The sequence below is a fragment of the Desmodus rotundus genome, chromosome 1 (genome assembly GCF_022682495.2).
Source record: "Desmodus rotundus isolate HL8 chromosome 1, HLdesRot8A.1, whole genome shotgun sequence".
NCBI lineage: Eukaryota > Metazoa > Chordata > Mammalia > Chiroptera > Phyllostomidae > Desmodus > Desmodus rotundus.
The window spans coordinates 150185300-150202811 of record NC_071387.1 but is presented as its reverse complement, the minus strand read 5'-3'; positions in this window follow the sequence as shown (position 1 = coordinate 150202811).

The window sequence follows — 17512 nt, the reverse complement described above, 5'->3', positions numbered from 1 at the left end:
TACTTATAAAACAAATTCTAATAAGAATTTGAAGCAGCTTGTATGGAGGTAGGATGTTTGTAAGTTGAATTATTTGAAATGCACTAGGGGAACATTCTTCAAAAGAAATCCTAGACAAAATTCTTCTGGAAGGTAAATAATCATCTTTTTAAATCAAAAATAAATACCTGCTACATACTTGTAAATACAGCTTTTTCAAAGATATTTCAAAACAGTCATATTTATAACATTTGGTTTCTTCTTAATAATTCTTTAATAACTATATAATTTCAGTTTTGTACCATTAATATATAGTAAGCCTGGAAATCTTCAAATAGTTATGGTAAAGTGACAGGCTGGACAGTGGACAGAGTTAGCAACATGAGAACTGTTAGCCGAGTCTGGGAATTGCCAGCATTCGGTTGAACGGAGGAAGTTAGGAAGGTCGGGCGTGTTTGTTGACTGTTTCACCCATCACAATGTAAACTCCACGAGTCCAGGTCCGCCGCTCTGCTCAAGGCTATATTCCCAATACTCCGCCAGTGCTTTTACATGCTTTTACAATTTCACAGTATTACAATAAACATTTCCTGAATAAATATCATCAAATTTGTTACTTATGTCTCAGGCAGAATGAAATATTTTATCATTAACAAATTCATCATGGAGTGAACCAACTGATCGACAAACGTAGAACATATAAGACATTATATACATACACATATCTGCACATGTAAAGTTCATCAAACATTAGGGGAAGAAAACCTTTCCTCCCCACATGTGAAGCACTGCATTTTAATCTATTTTACCCATCACAGTGAATCCTGGCTCACATGGCATGTCCTAATTAACTGAATTAATTAAATCGAGATGAGCTCAGTAAAAACTGGAAAAGAGACACAATGCGAACATTTGTCTTTGATTTCCCCTTCTGCATTTTTCTGGCAAATAATACTGACTATATTAATTGTCGACAATCTATTATTCTATATATCTGAGAATAGAAAATAAAAGTGTAGCAGGTTATTGGAATTAGTATTGATAAATGTGTGAGTAAAGTAAAATACGTAATACAGTAAATATCAAAAGAATGTACATGTAAAACATTTCAAAAATATTTATTTTTAGAATAGGATCCCTAAAACTGAAAAGAAATTTAATGTAGCAGTATATTAAGTTGGTTACACAACTAGAAATTATTTATCTCAAGTGACTTTAGAACATAGTTCAGAGGGTTCCAAAGACAAAAAAAAAAACCCCACTAAAACGAAATTTTGAATTTCAGTCAGCCATTTTCTTGGTAGTATTAATATTGGTTTTATTTAAAGTTATTTTCCTCATAGTACAGAATAAACATACTTTTGGATTAACAATGTTAGGAATTATTAACATGGGGGGGGTAACGGGGGAAAGAAGGGGAAGGGTCATCAAGGAGCAAGTATAAAGGACCCATGGACAAAGACAAAGGGGGGTAAGATTAAGGGTGGGAGGTGGGAAAATGGAGATGACTATATCCGAACAACAATAAAACAAATGATAAAAAAATTAAAAAGCTACCAGGACTGAGTGGGAAGAAATAAACACACTTGGGAAGTTCTGTGTGAGTTCAGATTAAGATCCATACAAATAAATATCTTTCCTTGCCAATTGCTACTAATAAAATAGTATATGCCTTCAAAAACAAAAACAACAATGTTAGGAATTAAGAATTTCAGTAAAAGAGAAAAAAAGACCTAATTAGTAAATCAAAGAACAAAGTAAGACATTGTAATGTTAAACAGAACTGAAAATATCATCATGAACGAATGATTTTCAAAAATATATTTTTTTCCTAGCTGTACAGACTTAAATTGCTAGAATCATTGCCAACTCAGTAGGAAAGTAGTACCTAGTACCTAGGTTCTGGACTTTAATATTATTCCCCACTACAATGAACCAGGATTCCTTAAAGAAATAGCTTATATTAGTCAAGCAGAAGTGAACCGGAGAGATCTCAGGCCAGAAAGGACAAAAGTTCTTTGAAGATTAATGGGGTGCTATTAAAAGGACCTAGAGCCAGCTTGAAGGGGCTTCTACTGGCCTCCGATGTGGTGATTTGGGCTTTACAATGGAAGGATCAGGCCATCACCATGCTAATCCCCTAGTCAATACAGCATCACTAATTATGAGGCAAACAAATATTATGTGTCTCCGAATATAATGCAATATGAACATATCACCTATGATATATCTAGTCAAAAATGTTTCAACTTGATCTAACTTTTAGATTTATCTTTCAGTTTCTCAGAAATACAGGAGACAAACAACCTAATTCCGTGTTTCTCAAGTAGTAAAGAACCAATACTTTTATGAATTATCTGAAAAAAATAAATGTATATAAAAACATGAAGGTAATTTTTTATTTTTAAATATTTATATAGTCAAATAAAACTATATTCTCTTTTTTAAAGCTTATGGTTTTCCTGTTAAGAAAAGTTTTTCCAGGCCCTAAATTATATATGTAATCTCCTAAATACTATTCTGTTTTCTTTTTAAAAAATTAATTGGTGAAAGATGATTTGACTTAGGGTAGTGAGCATACAAAGCAATATACAGACATGTATCACAGAAATGTATGCTTGACACCTATATGATCTTATTAATCAATGTCACCCCAATAAATTTAATAAGAAAGAAAAAATTTAGTTTACTATTTAAAATTTTTCAATTTACCTCTCCATTTTTACTAGGTTGTTATCTTCTTCTATTTGAATATCTAATTGTTTCAGTACCACTAATTAAATAAACTATTGTTTTCTCACTGATATGAAATGCCACTTTTATTATATACACACACAGAGAAAGATTGAGAACTACTTCTGAACTTTCTATTCTGCCCCCCTGATCTATTTGTCTATTTCTACGTCATTACAATACTGACTTGAGTAGGGTGGCTTTATAGTATGCTGGCTTTATAGTATGCTTTATTTTCTGTTAGGGAAAGTCTCTGCCGCTCTTCTTTTTCATCATATTATGTCTAGTAGTGTGCCCCCACCCCCCAAAACCCGTCCAACTAATCTTAGCTTTTTCCACTAATCTCTTGGATTTCAGCATCATTGGGGGGGAAATGATAATTTTATTGCTTCTTTTTCTATTTCCATACCAATTATTTTGTTGTATTTAGCCACATTCACTAGGACTTCCAAATCAAAGCTGAATTATAATGATCACAGCAGGAACGCCTATGTTGTTCCTGTTTTCAATTAAAATGGTTTCAATATTTTACTGCTTCCCAAAAACTAACAGCAAATGTTATTCTAAACAACCCTTAACATATTTAGGTTCCTTCTATTACTATTCTGATTTTGCTTGTTTTTATTGGAAATGGTTGTTGAATTTTATCAAGTTCCAATTCATAGTCTATGGATAGAATCACTTTTCCCCCTCGATTTGTTGATATAATAAATCATGTATTAGCTTTCCTGATATTGGAAACATCTTAGCATTCCCAAAAGAAGAATATATATTTGGTTATAGTGTATTATTCCTTTGATATTTGGCTGGCCTTTATTTGCTAAGATTTCCTTTACACTTTTTCCAACTATATTCATAAAGATTGGTTCATGGCTTTCTTTTTGGTACTTAACAGGTTAGTATTACATTTGTATGCATGTGAATTGAGAAGGCTTCATTTTTCAGAAGTGTCTGGAATAATATCAGAATTATTTGGGAATCCTTTTTCTTTCTTTTCTTTTCCTTTTTTACAATAGAGTTATAACTTACAGTAAAATTCCTTATGGTTTTTAACACTAGTGAGAACTCAGTTGTGGAACTATTTGATCCTGATGTATTTTTTTGAAGATTTTCTTTATTAATTTTTAGAGAGAGGTGATGGTAGGGAGAAAGAGAGGGAGAGAAACATCCATGTGCGAGAGAGAAACATCCATTGGCCTCCTCTGACACGCCCCAAACCAGGGACCAGGCCTGTGACCAAAGCATGCGCCTTGACTGGGAATCCAACCAGCGACCATTTGCTTTGCAGGATGACCCTCAGGCCACTGAACCACGCCAGTCAGGCCACGATCCTAGTATCTTCTAAAAGCTATATTTACCAACTTTTAAATGTCATATATGTCCATTTGTACATTAAAATTTTATTATTGGGCAGTTTTGATAACATGTTTTATTAGGAAATCCTCTTATCCAAGAGACTCAATTATGTTGTCTCAGTTGCATGTAATTATTTTAATCTTCTGGATGTATATTATTTCTGATCTTATACACTTTTCTTTCTTTTTTTTCTTTAATTCATACTCAGGATGAATTTAAAATAAGTGCAAAATTATCCCATTTTTGTCTTATTTCTTTAATAATGAATGTATTCTAAACATATCTTTCACTTTATCCCATAGATTTTTGAAAGAAGAGTTTTCTTCCAATGCTTTCTTTGATCCAAGAGCTATATAACTTATATTTTATAATTTTCAAGTAATTGAGATTTGATACTCTTATTACTTATTTCTACTTGATTGGCTTTTAAATCAGAGAATATGACCTATAAAAATCTCTACTTTCCCCATTTTAAGGTTTCCCTTGTGTCCATCTACACGACAACATTTTCATAAATGTTATAAGTCATACAAAGGAAACATGTTTTGTCAAAGAATATAAAAATACAATAAACTGAGTTTATTGATTATATTATTTAATTATTTCATAGGCCACCAATATTTGCCTATTAGCTCTATACTGAAAAAGAAATGTTAAAATCTCTCACAAATTGTATTTTCATCAAGTTTTCCTTGCATTTCTCATTGTTTCCTTATTGCATCCAGCACTGAACACTACCAAGGATGTGGAGCTCAGAAACCCTCATACACTGGTAGGAAGAATGTAAGTTGGCATACCTGCTTTGAGAAATAATTAGTATCAATATAATCAAGTCCAATTAAAGGTATGCTTAGCTATGACCTCCAATTTCCACCTTACAAATATCTTCACTTACACCGGGAGACATGTACTAGAAAGTCCCCTGCTGCCCTAATTGTATGTAATATCAAGAAATTGTAAGCAACCCGAACATCCATCAACTATAGAATTAATAAATAAATAAATAACGATAATGTATTCTTAATGGTTACCATACAGCAGTAAAAAGGAATTATTGCTACATGCAACATCATGAATAAATCTCAGGAATGTGATAATTTTGAATGGGAAAAAGCGAGATACAGAAGAATAAAGCACAGATTCAATTTATATAAAGTTCCAAAACATTCAAAATTAAACAATCTGTTAGGAGTATACATATGTATGGTAAAACTATAGAGAAAAAAGCAGGACAATGATAGATATAAAGTTCAGGATGGTGGTTGCCGCCCCTGCGGGAGGAGCAGGGAGCCGGGGTTGGACAAGGCCCAAGAGGGTTTGGAGGGAATGCTAGTACACTTTCTCCAAACTTTCTCTAATCACGTGGACTGAGTCGATGTACTGTAGTTCTTGACGTTTAACAACAATTTATAAATATACTCATCTTCTCAATATTAATAAAATTAAATGAAATAACTTGGTGAACAAATTGCTGTAAAAACTTCTGTGAAAAATTATTATTAAAGGCTATTTCAGTAATAATGATAAGAGAACGTTTTTCATTTATTCAATATTTATTGAACACCTACTATGTGTCATCACTGTTCAGCACTGGGGGTTACGTAATGAACAAAACAGACAGAAACCCTTGCTCTGCTGGAGCATACATCCAATGGTACAGACTCAAACTCCAGGGTCTGGCAGAAGTAAGGCCTGCTTGAGTGTGGTCAGTAGGGTAATAATATGGGTGTAATAATGTATAGTTTTAATTTGAACATTTCACCTAAAATGTCACATGGTATGCTTGAGTGTGATATTGTTATGTTACAGAATTACATGCTTATGATTTTGTAATACAAGATTTTGTCATAAAAAACAGGGTGTTATTTGTGCCAGATCCTGTATTTGCTACTTTCTATGAACCTACACAAGCCATTTCTTTCATTAGTAACTTGCTCAGATTTTGAGGTGAATACTTCACAACTGCACTCTATAGGACACTTGACAAATTAGCTATATATGAATGAACGTAACATTTTATGTGAATGTAAAATATTCTGATTGAAAAGTAAATCTTATGTTAGCCTTAAAATTTTTGTAATAAATCTTTGTAAATTAAAATCTTTCTTTTCTTATGTCTCACTCACCAAATCCGCAGTCATCACTGGCCAAAAGAAAAGGTTTTTGAGAGGCTGTGTATCTTCCGACAGACTCCTCCCCCCTGGGAACAGGCCGTCTATAGTTGGAAACATTTCAAGGAAAGCAATATCAAATACATTTAAATACATATTAAACACATTTAAGTATCCATAATCCATATTTTTATGGGCTTTGGTTAAAAGCTATAGACTTACCTACTTAGGCTGTAACCTCTTGCAGAACATGCCTAAAAATACAGATTTTGTATTTTGGTCCCTTCAGTTATTGTCATAGAATGGGTAAGTTCTATGACAATAGATACCTAGGCAGGTCTTCCTGGTCAAACCAAAAACGTTTGAACATAATGAAAAAAAACCCTGGTTATTCTGTGTAATTCTACATAATTATAAAAAAGTTTTGTTCACTCAACAGTGCTAAAAATGAAAACACGAGAGGACACATTCCCCTCTTTCTCTTGATCCAACACTTGGATGGCAAGTCGATGACACTTCTTCACAGCTGGGCGCAGACCAGACATGATTCACCAGGTGCGAATGGATCTAACAGCATTTATCTTCAGCCAGAACCAATCAATGCTCTTAGGAATTTCTAAGTTACTCTGTACAGAAATAATTGTGAAGGCTACATGTAAATTTTATATTAATAACTAGGCCTGATTTGTGGGGGGTTTTCTTTAATTTTTACACGAAGAAGTTAGTAAAACTCAAAACTGATTATGTCTAATATGTGTTATCTTGGCAGTTAGAGGATTGAAAAGCAAAGAACAATTTGTTTTTTTAAGAGATGTAGTAAAGGCAGATTTTTTTTTTTCAGATTTTATTTAAAGACAGGACACTGAATGATTATGTGGACCATACCTAAGTATTACTATATCTTTATACAAATGACAAACCAGGCTCTGAGCAATTTAGAAAAATTCAATTTTCAAAATTTTGAATTCTTTTCTCTATACATACCGCCTCTCTTAGTTGGAGTGAGAGGCTTTCAAGATCAGCAAGAAAAATGAGGACGTAACAACACTAGGAAAAATCTCTACTTAAGATGGTATAAGAAGTTTAGAAAGAGATACAGACTATCAGAAATTCTGTTATGGATCATTTTCATCTTTTAAATAAAAATCTGAGTATTTACTGTATGCCAGGCACTTGGGATACAAAAAGGAACAAAAAGGTCCTTGATTTAAATCAAGGGGAACACAATATAAAACAAGATATGTTCAGAGACAATCCCAATAAAATATAAGAGTAATAAACCAGACATGCAGAGGACGTTACCCAGGCAAGCAAGAGAGTCAGCTTTGGGTAGCCAACATCAGAAAAGATTTTCCTTGTTAAACAGACCTGCCAGGCACTGTGGAGGAGGAAACTGGGGAGTATGGTGAATAAAACCTGGGATCACTGCCTCTGTCAACAAGCTGGCATTTTAGTGGGAGAAGAAACCGCAAATATACAAGGTCATCCTGATGTGGGAATAAAAGCTATAATGGAAATGAGCCAGAGCAATGTATCCATAAGAGTAGGCCGCTGCTTTAAATGGGCGTGTTAAGGAAGACAGACAACAGAAACACCTGAGGAGTCACACGTGCATGCAGCTTCAAATTGTTATTGCTTAACTTTTGCAGCAAAATCATTAAGTTTTTTTGAAAACTACCTTTATTCTACAATAGAGCTTACCCTCAAGCTAATAGTGTAATTTCGCCACAGCTCAAAATCTATTGCTTTCGTTTTCATCGTTTCCAATTAAAAAAATAATAAAGATAAAAGATCCCCCCCTGCCTTTATTTTTTCAATAAACAGGAGGCTGGCCCGGGGGGGCGGTGGCAATGAGCTGCCCACTCCGAGCGCTGTCCTCGCCTAGACCAGTTCCCCTGGAAGGGCAGAGTGTGAATGAGGCTGCGGTGCACCTGAGCGGTGCTTGTTCAGGCGCCAGGTGGAGGCTGCCATCTCACACTGACCCTAGGCCACTGCCCGCGCGCATTCCCGGAGGGCCAGCGCAGGCCTTCTTAGCTGCAGCCTTCGCCTCCAGTCGCACCTCCCACCCAGAGCTGCACACGCAGCACTCCAAGACGCAACTACTCCCACGTCCATTGCCTGGGACCAGGGGCCTTCCGGCCAGTCCTCACAGGCCCCGCTGCACGTGCTGTGATGCGTGACTTCGACAGATCACCCACAGGCTGGAGCGACGTGGGGGCAGGGAGCCTGAGACAGGGAGGCTATGTAATATGTATTCAATATATGAGACAGGCACAGGGAGGGTCCTAAACCGCTTGAGTGGGTGTTCGGGAACTCAGCGTCTCCAAATCCCAAGTGCCCCGCTGCCGGATATGCCGCAGGTACCCACGGGTTGCCTTACCTTCTCCTCCAACTCACCACCCATCCCTGACCTTGGACACCCTTAGAGCCCTTGCACCTGACACCTGAACGCCATACCGGAGACCTTCAGGCCAAAGGGGGCTGGCCTGTGAAGAAGTACAAATGCTACAGAAGGTAGCTGATTTCTTTGTGAAGAAAACGAAGGCTCAAGGGACAGGATTCTGCAATGTATCATTTTGAAGGAAATGGATGATGGTTTTAGGAATAAAGTCCAAGGATAGTATCAGCAGAAAGATTTAATTGTAAAAGATAACCCCTTTTAATTTTTGTCAACACAGTATCCCTTATTTTTCAGAGGTTTCTTCACCCTCAGTACTGCCTCCCCACCCCCAAGTATAAAGTGTCAGTCAACTCACACCAGTAATAATTCTGGAAAATATTATAAAAAATAATGTGATGTGACTAAGGGATCCCAGGATTAGAAGTCAAGAGACCCTGGGATATTGGTCTGTCTTACAGTTTGAATGTATCTTTTACTGATGTACAATTTTATAACATCATGCATTTATCATGTGGATAATATTAGTTGTCTAAGTTATATAGACCTTCCATTGACACATTTCATTATAAAACAAACGCCCTGCTCCCCCTAGTCTCCCCTAAAATAAAACCTTTTGCTAATATCACCACCACACTTATCAGAAAAGTCTTTGAGTTTTGGGAAGCTGGTGTATTAGTTATCTATTATTGCGTAGCAAATTACTCCAAATTTAACAACATAAAACAACAAACATTGATCTCACAATTCCTGTGGGGCAGGAATCCAGGAGTGGACGAGCTGGGCGTTTCTGGCTCAGTGTCTTTTAAGAGATTTCAGTCAAGCTGTTGGCTCAGAAACAATCTACTTCCAAACTCAATTCCACGCCATTTCACAGACTTCAGAAGAGCCACTTTAAGATTCACTTGCATGGTTGCTTGCGAGCCTCAGTTCCTTACCTTGTGGGCCTACCCACAGGCTGCTCAAGTCTCCTAATGATGTAGCAGCTGGTTTACCTCTCCTAGAGCTCCCTCACAGTGTGGCAGCTTGTCCCAATGAAAGCGATGCGAGCTCTGATAGGTAGGTGGATAAAGAGAATCCACCTGAGACACAAGCCGCCTTCATTTTGTAACCTAATTTCAATATGACAGCTCATCACTTCAGCCCTGTCTTACGTGCTAGAAACAGTCCGGCTGACATTCACAGGGAAGGCAACTAAGCCCCGCCTCTTGGGGCGGCGGTATCAAACAATGGGGAGACATATCTTTAAAACCAGCGCAAGTTGTCAAGTTCATGGTGCCAGATGCAAGTTTTCCTAAATGCTAGTTTTTGCTGTAAAGCTCCACTTTACCAATGGCAATAAATACTGTCATTTTTTTCCTTGAAATGACAGACATACTTCTTCCATTTTTGAGAAAGTATCTCACCAAACATTCAACTCCGTATAACCATAGTTTCTCTGGCAGTCATTCTTTCAAGTGAAAATGATATTCCATGAAAAAAGCAGCTAGTTCCGCTCACAGCTCCAATAAGTACGCTACTGCTCCTCCTTGGAGCAATCATGTATTTCTGTGTGCAGAGGGGCTTCATGCATGATTCCTATTAAATCGCATAGAATATTAAATCACGTATACTTGGAGGTCAATGTTTTTAAAAAATTAATAATTTTTATCTCTTCTCCAGGATATGCTTCGGTAAAACTGACTTTTTGTTTTTTGTTTTTGTTGTGGTGGTGGTTTTTTGTTTGTTTGTTTGTTTGTTGGTATAGACTAGACTGCTCAGTCCTTCAAACTGGGAAAATCATTTTAGAAGGGAGTAAATCAGGAAGAGCTTCAAGGAAAAAGGTTTGTATTGAGATTGGCTAGGAATTACATTCAGACTGGCAGAGAAGGAAAGGTGGGAAAGGAAAATAAGCAAAACAGTGGGGCTAGACTGAAATGAGCATGTTATGTGCAAGAACATAGAGAGGGAAAGGTAAGTCGGGGGCAAGGTGTGTGGGCTTGACATGGCCATCTGTGAAGGCACCCAGCCTGATGCCTCACAACACAGACCCTGTCTGAAGGAGCAGTGTGAGAGAGGAGGACTGCTGCAAGTCCAGGGGCTTCTCAGGGTTGCTCTGGAGCCAGAAATGCAGTGGGAGATTCCCTGCAGGGTTCCACGAGGCATAGGGGGTCATGTTTGTCTCTTTGCCACTCCTGAGGGCACCAATACTGGGCACAGCCACAGAGTTAGATAAGAGCTTCCCCCATCTTACTTTTTCTCCTTCCCTCTTGCAGGTCTGACAAGGCCTACAGCTGTGCCAATGAGGGAGAAGGGGCACCTTGAAGAGGAAGAGCAGCTGACCCTCCCTCCCTCCTCCACTGTAGACTTCCGGGCCTGGTACAAAACTCAAGTGGGAAAGAAAAGACGTTTGAAATAAAATGAGATTAGAGTTTGGATATTACAATGGACTGGACTCTAATGACTAAAAAGATACTATTAATTTTTCACCTGGGAGCAAGCAGAAAACCATAAAATCTACCTGAGAGATCAAGGCAGTAGAGATAGCACACAGTGAGCTTGAGCAAACAGGTAGTGCAAGTTCAAAGGACAGTGGGAGAGAAGAGATGGCTGCTTGCAGCCAGTAAACTACTGAATTCAACTCTTTTAATAAAGCAGTGACAGGAACTATATGTTGAGCACTTATTTTTGCCAGGCTGAGGTTCTGCTGGGCATGTTTCGATGACTGGACAAGATGTATTTATATTTAGGCAAATGGTGTTTTCAGAGTGATTGGAGCCAGGCTAATCCGAGTCCCTGTCCTTGCTCTGCTATCTTAAAAATGTGACACATTTTAATCTCTTGGACTCTCATTTCCCTTATCTATAAAATGAAGATAAACAATGCCTACTTCCTAGGGTGGTTGTAAAGAGGAAGTGAGATAACCTACGTGCGGTAACACCGGGCCTGGGACACTCAGTGTGTGGGAGCAACACTTATGGTCACCACGGTCTTAGTCTGTGTAGTGACTGACGGCAATGGCAGCGTAGGAAACACTTACCATACATTTGCATGCCAGACAGACTGACGGTAAAGCAGGACTAGAATGGGGAGAAAAGTTAGAAACACTGAGTAATAAAATAAGGCAAAAGTGGTAGCTATAGGGATAAGATGGAGGTGAAGGGACAAATATAAGGAATATTTGCAAGCAAAATAAACAGAAGAGGTAACTGCTTAGCTATAATATGGTAAATAAAGAGTCAAAGGTAGCTTAAATTTTTAAAGCTTGGTTGGATAAGAGGAAAGTAGAAATGGGAGAAATACAGACATTGGCAGAAGAAGCAGGTTGGGTGTGTAAGAGCGGTGGGAAGAAAATGTTAGTTTTATTTTGCTACATGTCAAATTTAGGTGATGCACAGCTTTCCAGTGCAAATACCCTATCTTTGAAAGGTCATTATTTATTCATTTGTGTAGTACTTCTTGAGAGCCTACTTGGTGTCAGACACCATGTTAAGCTCTAGTGAGAAGAATATAAAGACTTGGAGTTTCAATGAGACATCTGGGCCAGACAATGATTTGGGGGCCTTCAACATAGAGTTGGCCCCTGAAATCATGCATGTTCATCAGTTTACTCATGGGGAGTGTCAAGAAGAGACAACTTCTAGGGATAGTCCAAGGTAAGGAGACACAAGGAATGGGCAAATGGGTGAGCACTACCCCAGGATCACATGTTGTAATTATTTTTATATCAAATTCTAACCACCTATAGCATATACATATTTAATTATGACAAAAAAGTGGTTTCATAGCAGCTGTTCATAACTTTTAAACTTTTTATTTTTAAATAATAACAGATTCACAGAAAGTTGCAAAAATAGTAGACAGGTCCCATTTATCCTTCACCCAGTTCCCCCTAATGACCACATCCTACATAGCTATGGTACGAAATGAAAAGCAGGAAATTGACCTTAGTATAACCCACTGGCTGTATTCAGATTCTACTAGTTTTACATGTGTGCAAACATGTGTGTATATGTATATGCCATGCTACCACATGCATGAATTCATGTCATCTTTCATCCTTAATTGTTAAATATTTTTCTTTTTGCTCACTCGTTACTGGGGTTATCTGAACAATCCATACCACAGCCATTTTTTTTAAAGTACATTTTGTAGTTTACGGATACTTGCTAATGTTCAAACAGTCAAATATAGCAAAGGTCATAACAGACTTTTAAAATATTTAATTAGCAAGTAGCTTGCGTATGTTTTACTCTATTGAATACATTGAGCCAAATTCTTCTGAGACCTTTAGCCAGTCACTCACTGTTTTCCAAGTTCTTTACCGGTGAAGTGTGAGTTATGATTTCCAAAGTCCTTTATGACCCTGCAATTCTACAGTTTTAGAATTCTAATTCCTAGTCACTTAGTCTCTTGATATAAAGCAGAAACTTGCAGTTACTGCAACAATTCTTTTGAGTCAGGTCAGTTTCTTAGCCAGTGGCCAGTGGCCAGTGGCCAGTGGGGCACAGTTAATCACTGTCTGGTTGTAGCAAAGCTTGAAAGAGTTTAACATAGTTTCCACATGTTTCTTCCTGTGGCTTCTTCCTCAGAATGGCTTGTAATACCTTAAATAATGGGAGGATAAACTAATAGTTGTTCTAATAAAAATAACTTGTATTTTTCAAGTGAAAACATATTTACTCCATAATTTTTAATAACAATTTAACTAAATCATCATGAACCATTTCTATTCTGGCAATGTGCAACATATTAGCAGTGAATGTCATTCCTACTTAATTAAATCAAAATTTGTGATACTCTGACCTGGGCTAGACAAGGAGGAAGTTTTATTTAGCAAGTAAATATTATCAGGTCAATTGCCAGGAAAAGTAATATTTATAAAACTAGATTTCCCCCTCCTCCAAACATCTGCAATTAATTTCATGAAAATAATAAAAACTTTTGTGCTTGGATAAATAAAACTGCTAGTAGAAGGTCCATATAAGTAAGATCAGTGTTAAATATTTGTAGGCTGAGTAAACACTTTATAAAGGCGGCCACGAGATGTAGACTTTGTACAACAGTCACATTAAAAGCTTAACAGACTTTCTATGTTTTACATATTGACGGCAACACACTGCAATAGCAAAGTTAGATTTCTAGTTCAGTAATGTTCTAGAAAGTAATGTGCACTAAAAGGAACACTATGAAGTGTACTAAAGCACTTCGTGGTGTTCCTTTTACTGAACTAAAGTTAATGGAGTATATCATTTCATTATACCAAAATTCTTTCAAGGGAAAACTTAAGAACACAGAGTACTTGGCTTTTAGTCAACAAGGTTGGTAGAGAGAGAGGAGAAAAAAAAAGTTCTCTCTAAGAAGTACAAAACCTGACAAAGCAAAACCAGGGCACTTAAAAATAATAATGGCAAAAAATAGAAAAAAAATTTATGTTATCGTCAAATTTTGGGCAGAGAAACTTAGCCAGATCTGGAGACCTACATCTAGTTTTTTTCCCATACTTAAGAATAAATATCCACTTTGGAAATACCTATGCAGGAATGCAATGCCACAGACAGACCATTTGTTGGGCACTAACTCAGGGAGGGAGGCCAGAATATCCCCAATTTACAGGTGCTCAGAGGCTTTAAGTGATTCTACGTCGTCACACAGCTGCTGAGGGGCAGAAATGAGATAAAAGCCAAATCTGTCTGGCTCAGAAATGTGCTGCTGTTAGGCACAGTCCATGCTACTAATATCTATATATCATTCCTATATATTTAAATAGAGCAGACCCTCTACTGAGATGCATTCAGCACTTTGCTCCTATATATTGCATTTTTTAAAAAATCACAATAAAACACCATTTCTGTTAAATCAGATGACTTTTTTATGCAGTTAAATCAAACTATATGTTCAAATATTTTCTATTCTTTTGGAAAAGGAAAATTAAAATTAAATATAAATAGGGAAAATGACATTTGTAACATATATAACAAAGAGCCAAAAGTCTTCACTTCCCATGAAATTCATAAGTAGATATATAAACATGCAAAGGGAAAAGACAGAACAAAGTGTTCCTCCATTTATTAATGGATATTTTCTGAATGCCTTCCACACCCCCTGCACTGTGCTATCTATCTCTCTATATGCACACACACACATACACACACACATATACAGATATGTGTTAGAGATAGAATGAACAAGAATTTATTGATTTCATTCCTTATTTCTAAAAAAATTATTTATTAGGATAATTCCATTTTGCAAAAATATTCATGTCTATATACATAAAAATATCTGGAAGTGCATATATCAAGTGGTTGTCAATAGATGGTCAGATTCATTTATTTGAAGCATAAAATAATGAACATGCATTTCACTTTAAATAAAGTTTTATTTTAAAAGTTTTAAACTTATAGGTATAATGTTACTCAGTTATTTCTTCTATTGTTCAGGGGCTTCTTTTTGTAATAAAAATACACTTCTCTTTTCTTATCCAGTGAAAGGTAGATTCCAGTAGAAATGGGTTCAGTCCTTTCTTTTATACCACTACAGGCCCACCTCCTGGACCTGCCCCCAAGACACAACAGATTCACAAACACTGACAGACACACACAGAGACACAGGTACGTTGACACAAGACAGTCTCCCACATAGTAGACACACACACACACACATACACAGAAACTCACACAGGGATACATAGCCTCATTAAACTTATGTTGGTATAACTGAAAGTGTGGCAGAGATATGACGGTTTTAATCATGGAAATAGCTTATATTATTCTCTAGATTTTCTTTTCAATTTTTTCATTGCATGCAACCTTGAGTACAATATTTTTTGTGCTTGCATATTATAACACGTATAACTTCCTAGAGTGGAAAGATAGATCTCTGACAGAACCCTTTTTGGATTTTTGCTCTTATCTATTGGTTCTGTCTATTTGTCCTGGGAACTAGACTACTTGGGAACATGTGACAGATGCATGGCTATAGCAGCTGCTGGTCTAATGTGATGACAAATAGCCCTGGGGAATCAAAACGGACTAATATGGAACAGTTGACAGGAGATAGTCATTTTTTTCACTTAATTTAAAACATGAATTCATTTAGACCCATGTATAGAATTATGTTACTAATCATAAAAAATAGTTTTAAATAAAATATGGGGATCCATTCATTAATTAAAGAATGCAATAGAGAGATAAAACCAGCCCCCATAATATATTTCATATAAATATGTTATTAAATATTTCATTCATGAAATTCAATAATTCCATGTTAGTAGCATGTCAATGACTATTTTTTAAAAATATATTAATGGGGTAGGGAGGAACCAAGATGGCGGCGTAGGTAGACACACTGCGCCTCCTCGCACAACCAGAACTGACAGAGAATCGAACAGCAAGGGGGACTGACACCAAGGAAACAGAAAATAATCATTCATCCAGACTGGTAGGAGGGGCGGAGACGGGCACCGGGGTGGAGAAGACTCGCGTGGCTGTGGCGGGACTGAGACTGGCGGAGTGTGGGACGAATGGTGCAGGCAGTCCGAGCACTAGCAGACCCTGCGGTCCCACATTTGCACAGATAAACCCAGAGGGCCGGACTCAGAGTGGCGGAGAGCGGGGCAGGCAGAGTGGCGGGTAGCACCTTGCGGCACCACATTCGCCCACAGATAAACCGGACTAATGGCGGGCAGTGAAGCAGACCGCTGCACAACCCAGGGCTCCAGCTCGGGGAAATAAAGCCTCAAACCTCTGATTGAAAGCGCCCCTGGGGGTTGGGGCGGCAGGAGAGACTCCCAGCCTCACAGGAGAGGTCGTTGGAGAGACCCACAGGGGCCTAGAGTGTGCACAGGCCCACTTACTCGGGAACCAGCACCAGAGTGGCCCAGTTTGATTGTGGGTATCAGAGTGGAAGATTGAAATCCGGAGGAGAGTGAGGCGGGCGCCATTGCTCCCACTCGGCCCCTCCCCCACATACAGCGTCACAGCGCAGCGACCAGCATTACCCCGCCCCGGTGAACACCTAAGGCTCCGCCCCTTAAAGTAACAGACGCGCCAAGACAAACAAACAAACAAAAAAATGGCCCAAATGACAGAACACTTCAAAGCTCCTGAAAAAATACAACTAAGCGACGAAGAGATAGCCAACCTATCGGATGCACAGTTCAAAGCACTGGTTATCAATATGCTCACAGACTTGGTTGAATCTATTCGAAAAACAGATGAAAAAATGAAGCCTATGCTAAGAGAAACAAAGGAAAATGTACAGGGAACCAATAGTGATGAGAAGGAAACTGGGACTCAAATCAATGGTATGGACCAGAAGGAAGAAACAAACATCCAACCAGAAAAGAATGAAGAAACAAGAACTTGGAAAAATGAGGAGAGGCTTATGAACCTCCAGGACACCTTGAAATGTTCCAACGTCCGAATTATAGGGGTGCCAGAAGGAGCAGAAGAAGAACAAAAAATTGAAAACTTATTTGAACAAATAATGGAGAACTTCCCCGATCTGGCAAAGGGAATAGACTTCCGGGAAGTCCAGGAAGCTCAGAGAGTCCCAAAGAAGCTGGACCCAAGGAGGAACACAACAAGGCACATCATAATTCCATTACCCAAGATTAAACGCAAGGACCTACATCCAAGATTACTGTATCCAGCAAAGCTATCATTTAGAATGGAAGGGAAGATAAAGTGCTTCTCAGATAAGGTCAAGTTAAAGAAGCTCATCATCACCAAGCCCTTATTATATGAAATGTTAAAGGGAGTTACCTAAGAAAAAGAAGATCAAAAATAGGAACAGTAAAAATGACAGCAAACTCACAGTTATTAACGACCACACATAAAACAAAAACGAGAGCAAACTAGGCAAACAACTAGAACATGAGGGTTGTCAATAAGGGAGTGGGAGGGGGAGAGGGGGGTAAAGGTACAGAGAATAAGTAGCATAGATGATAGGT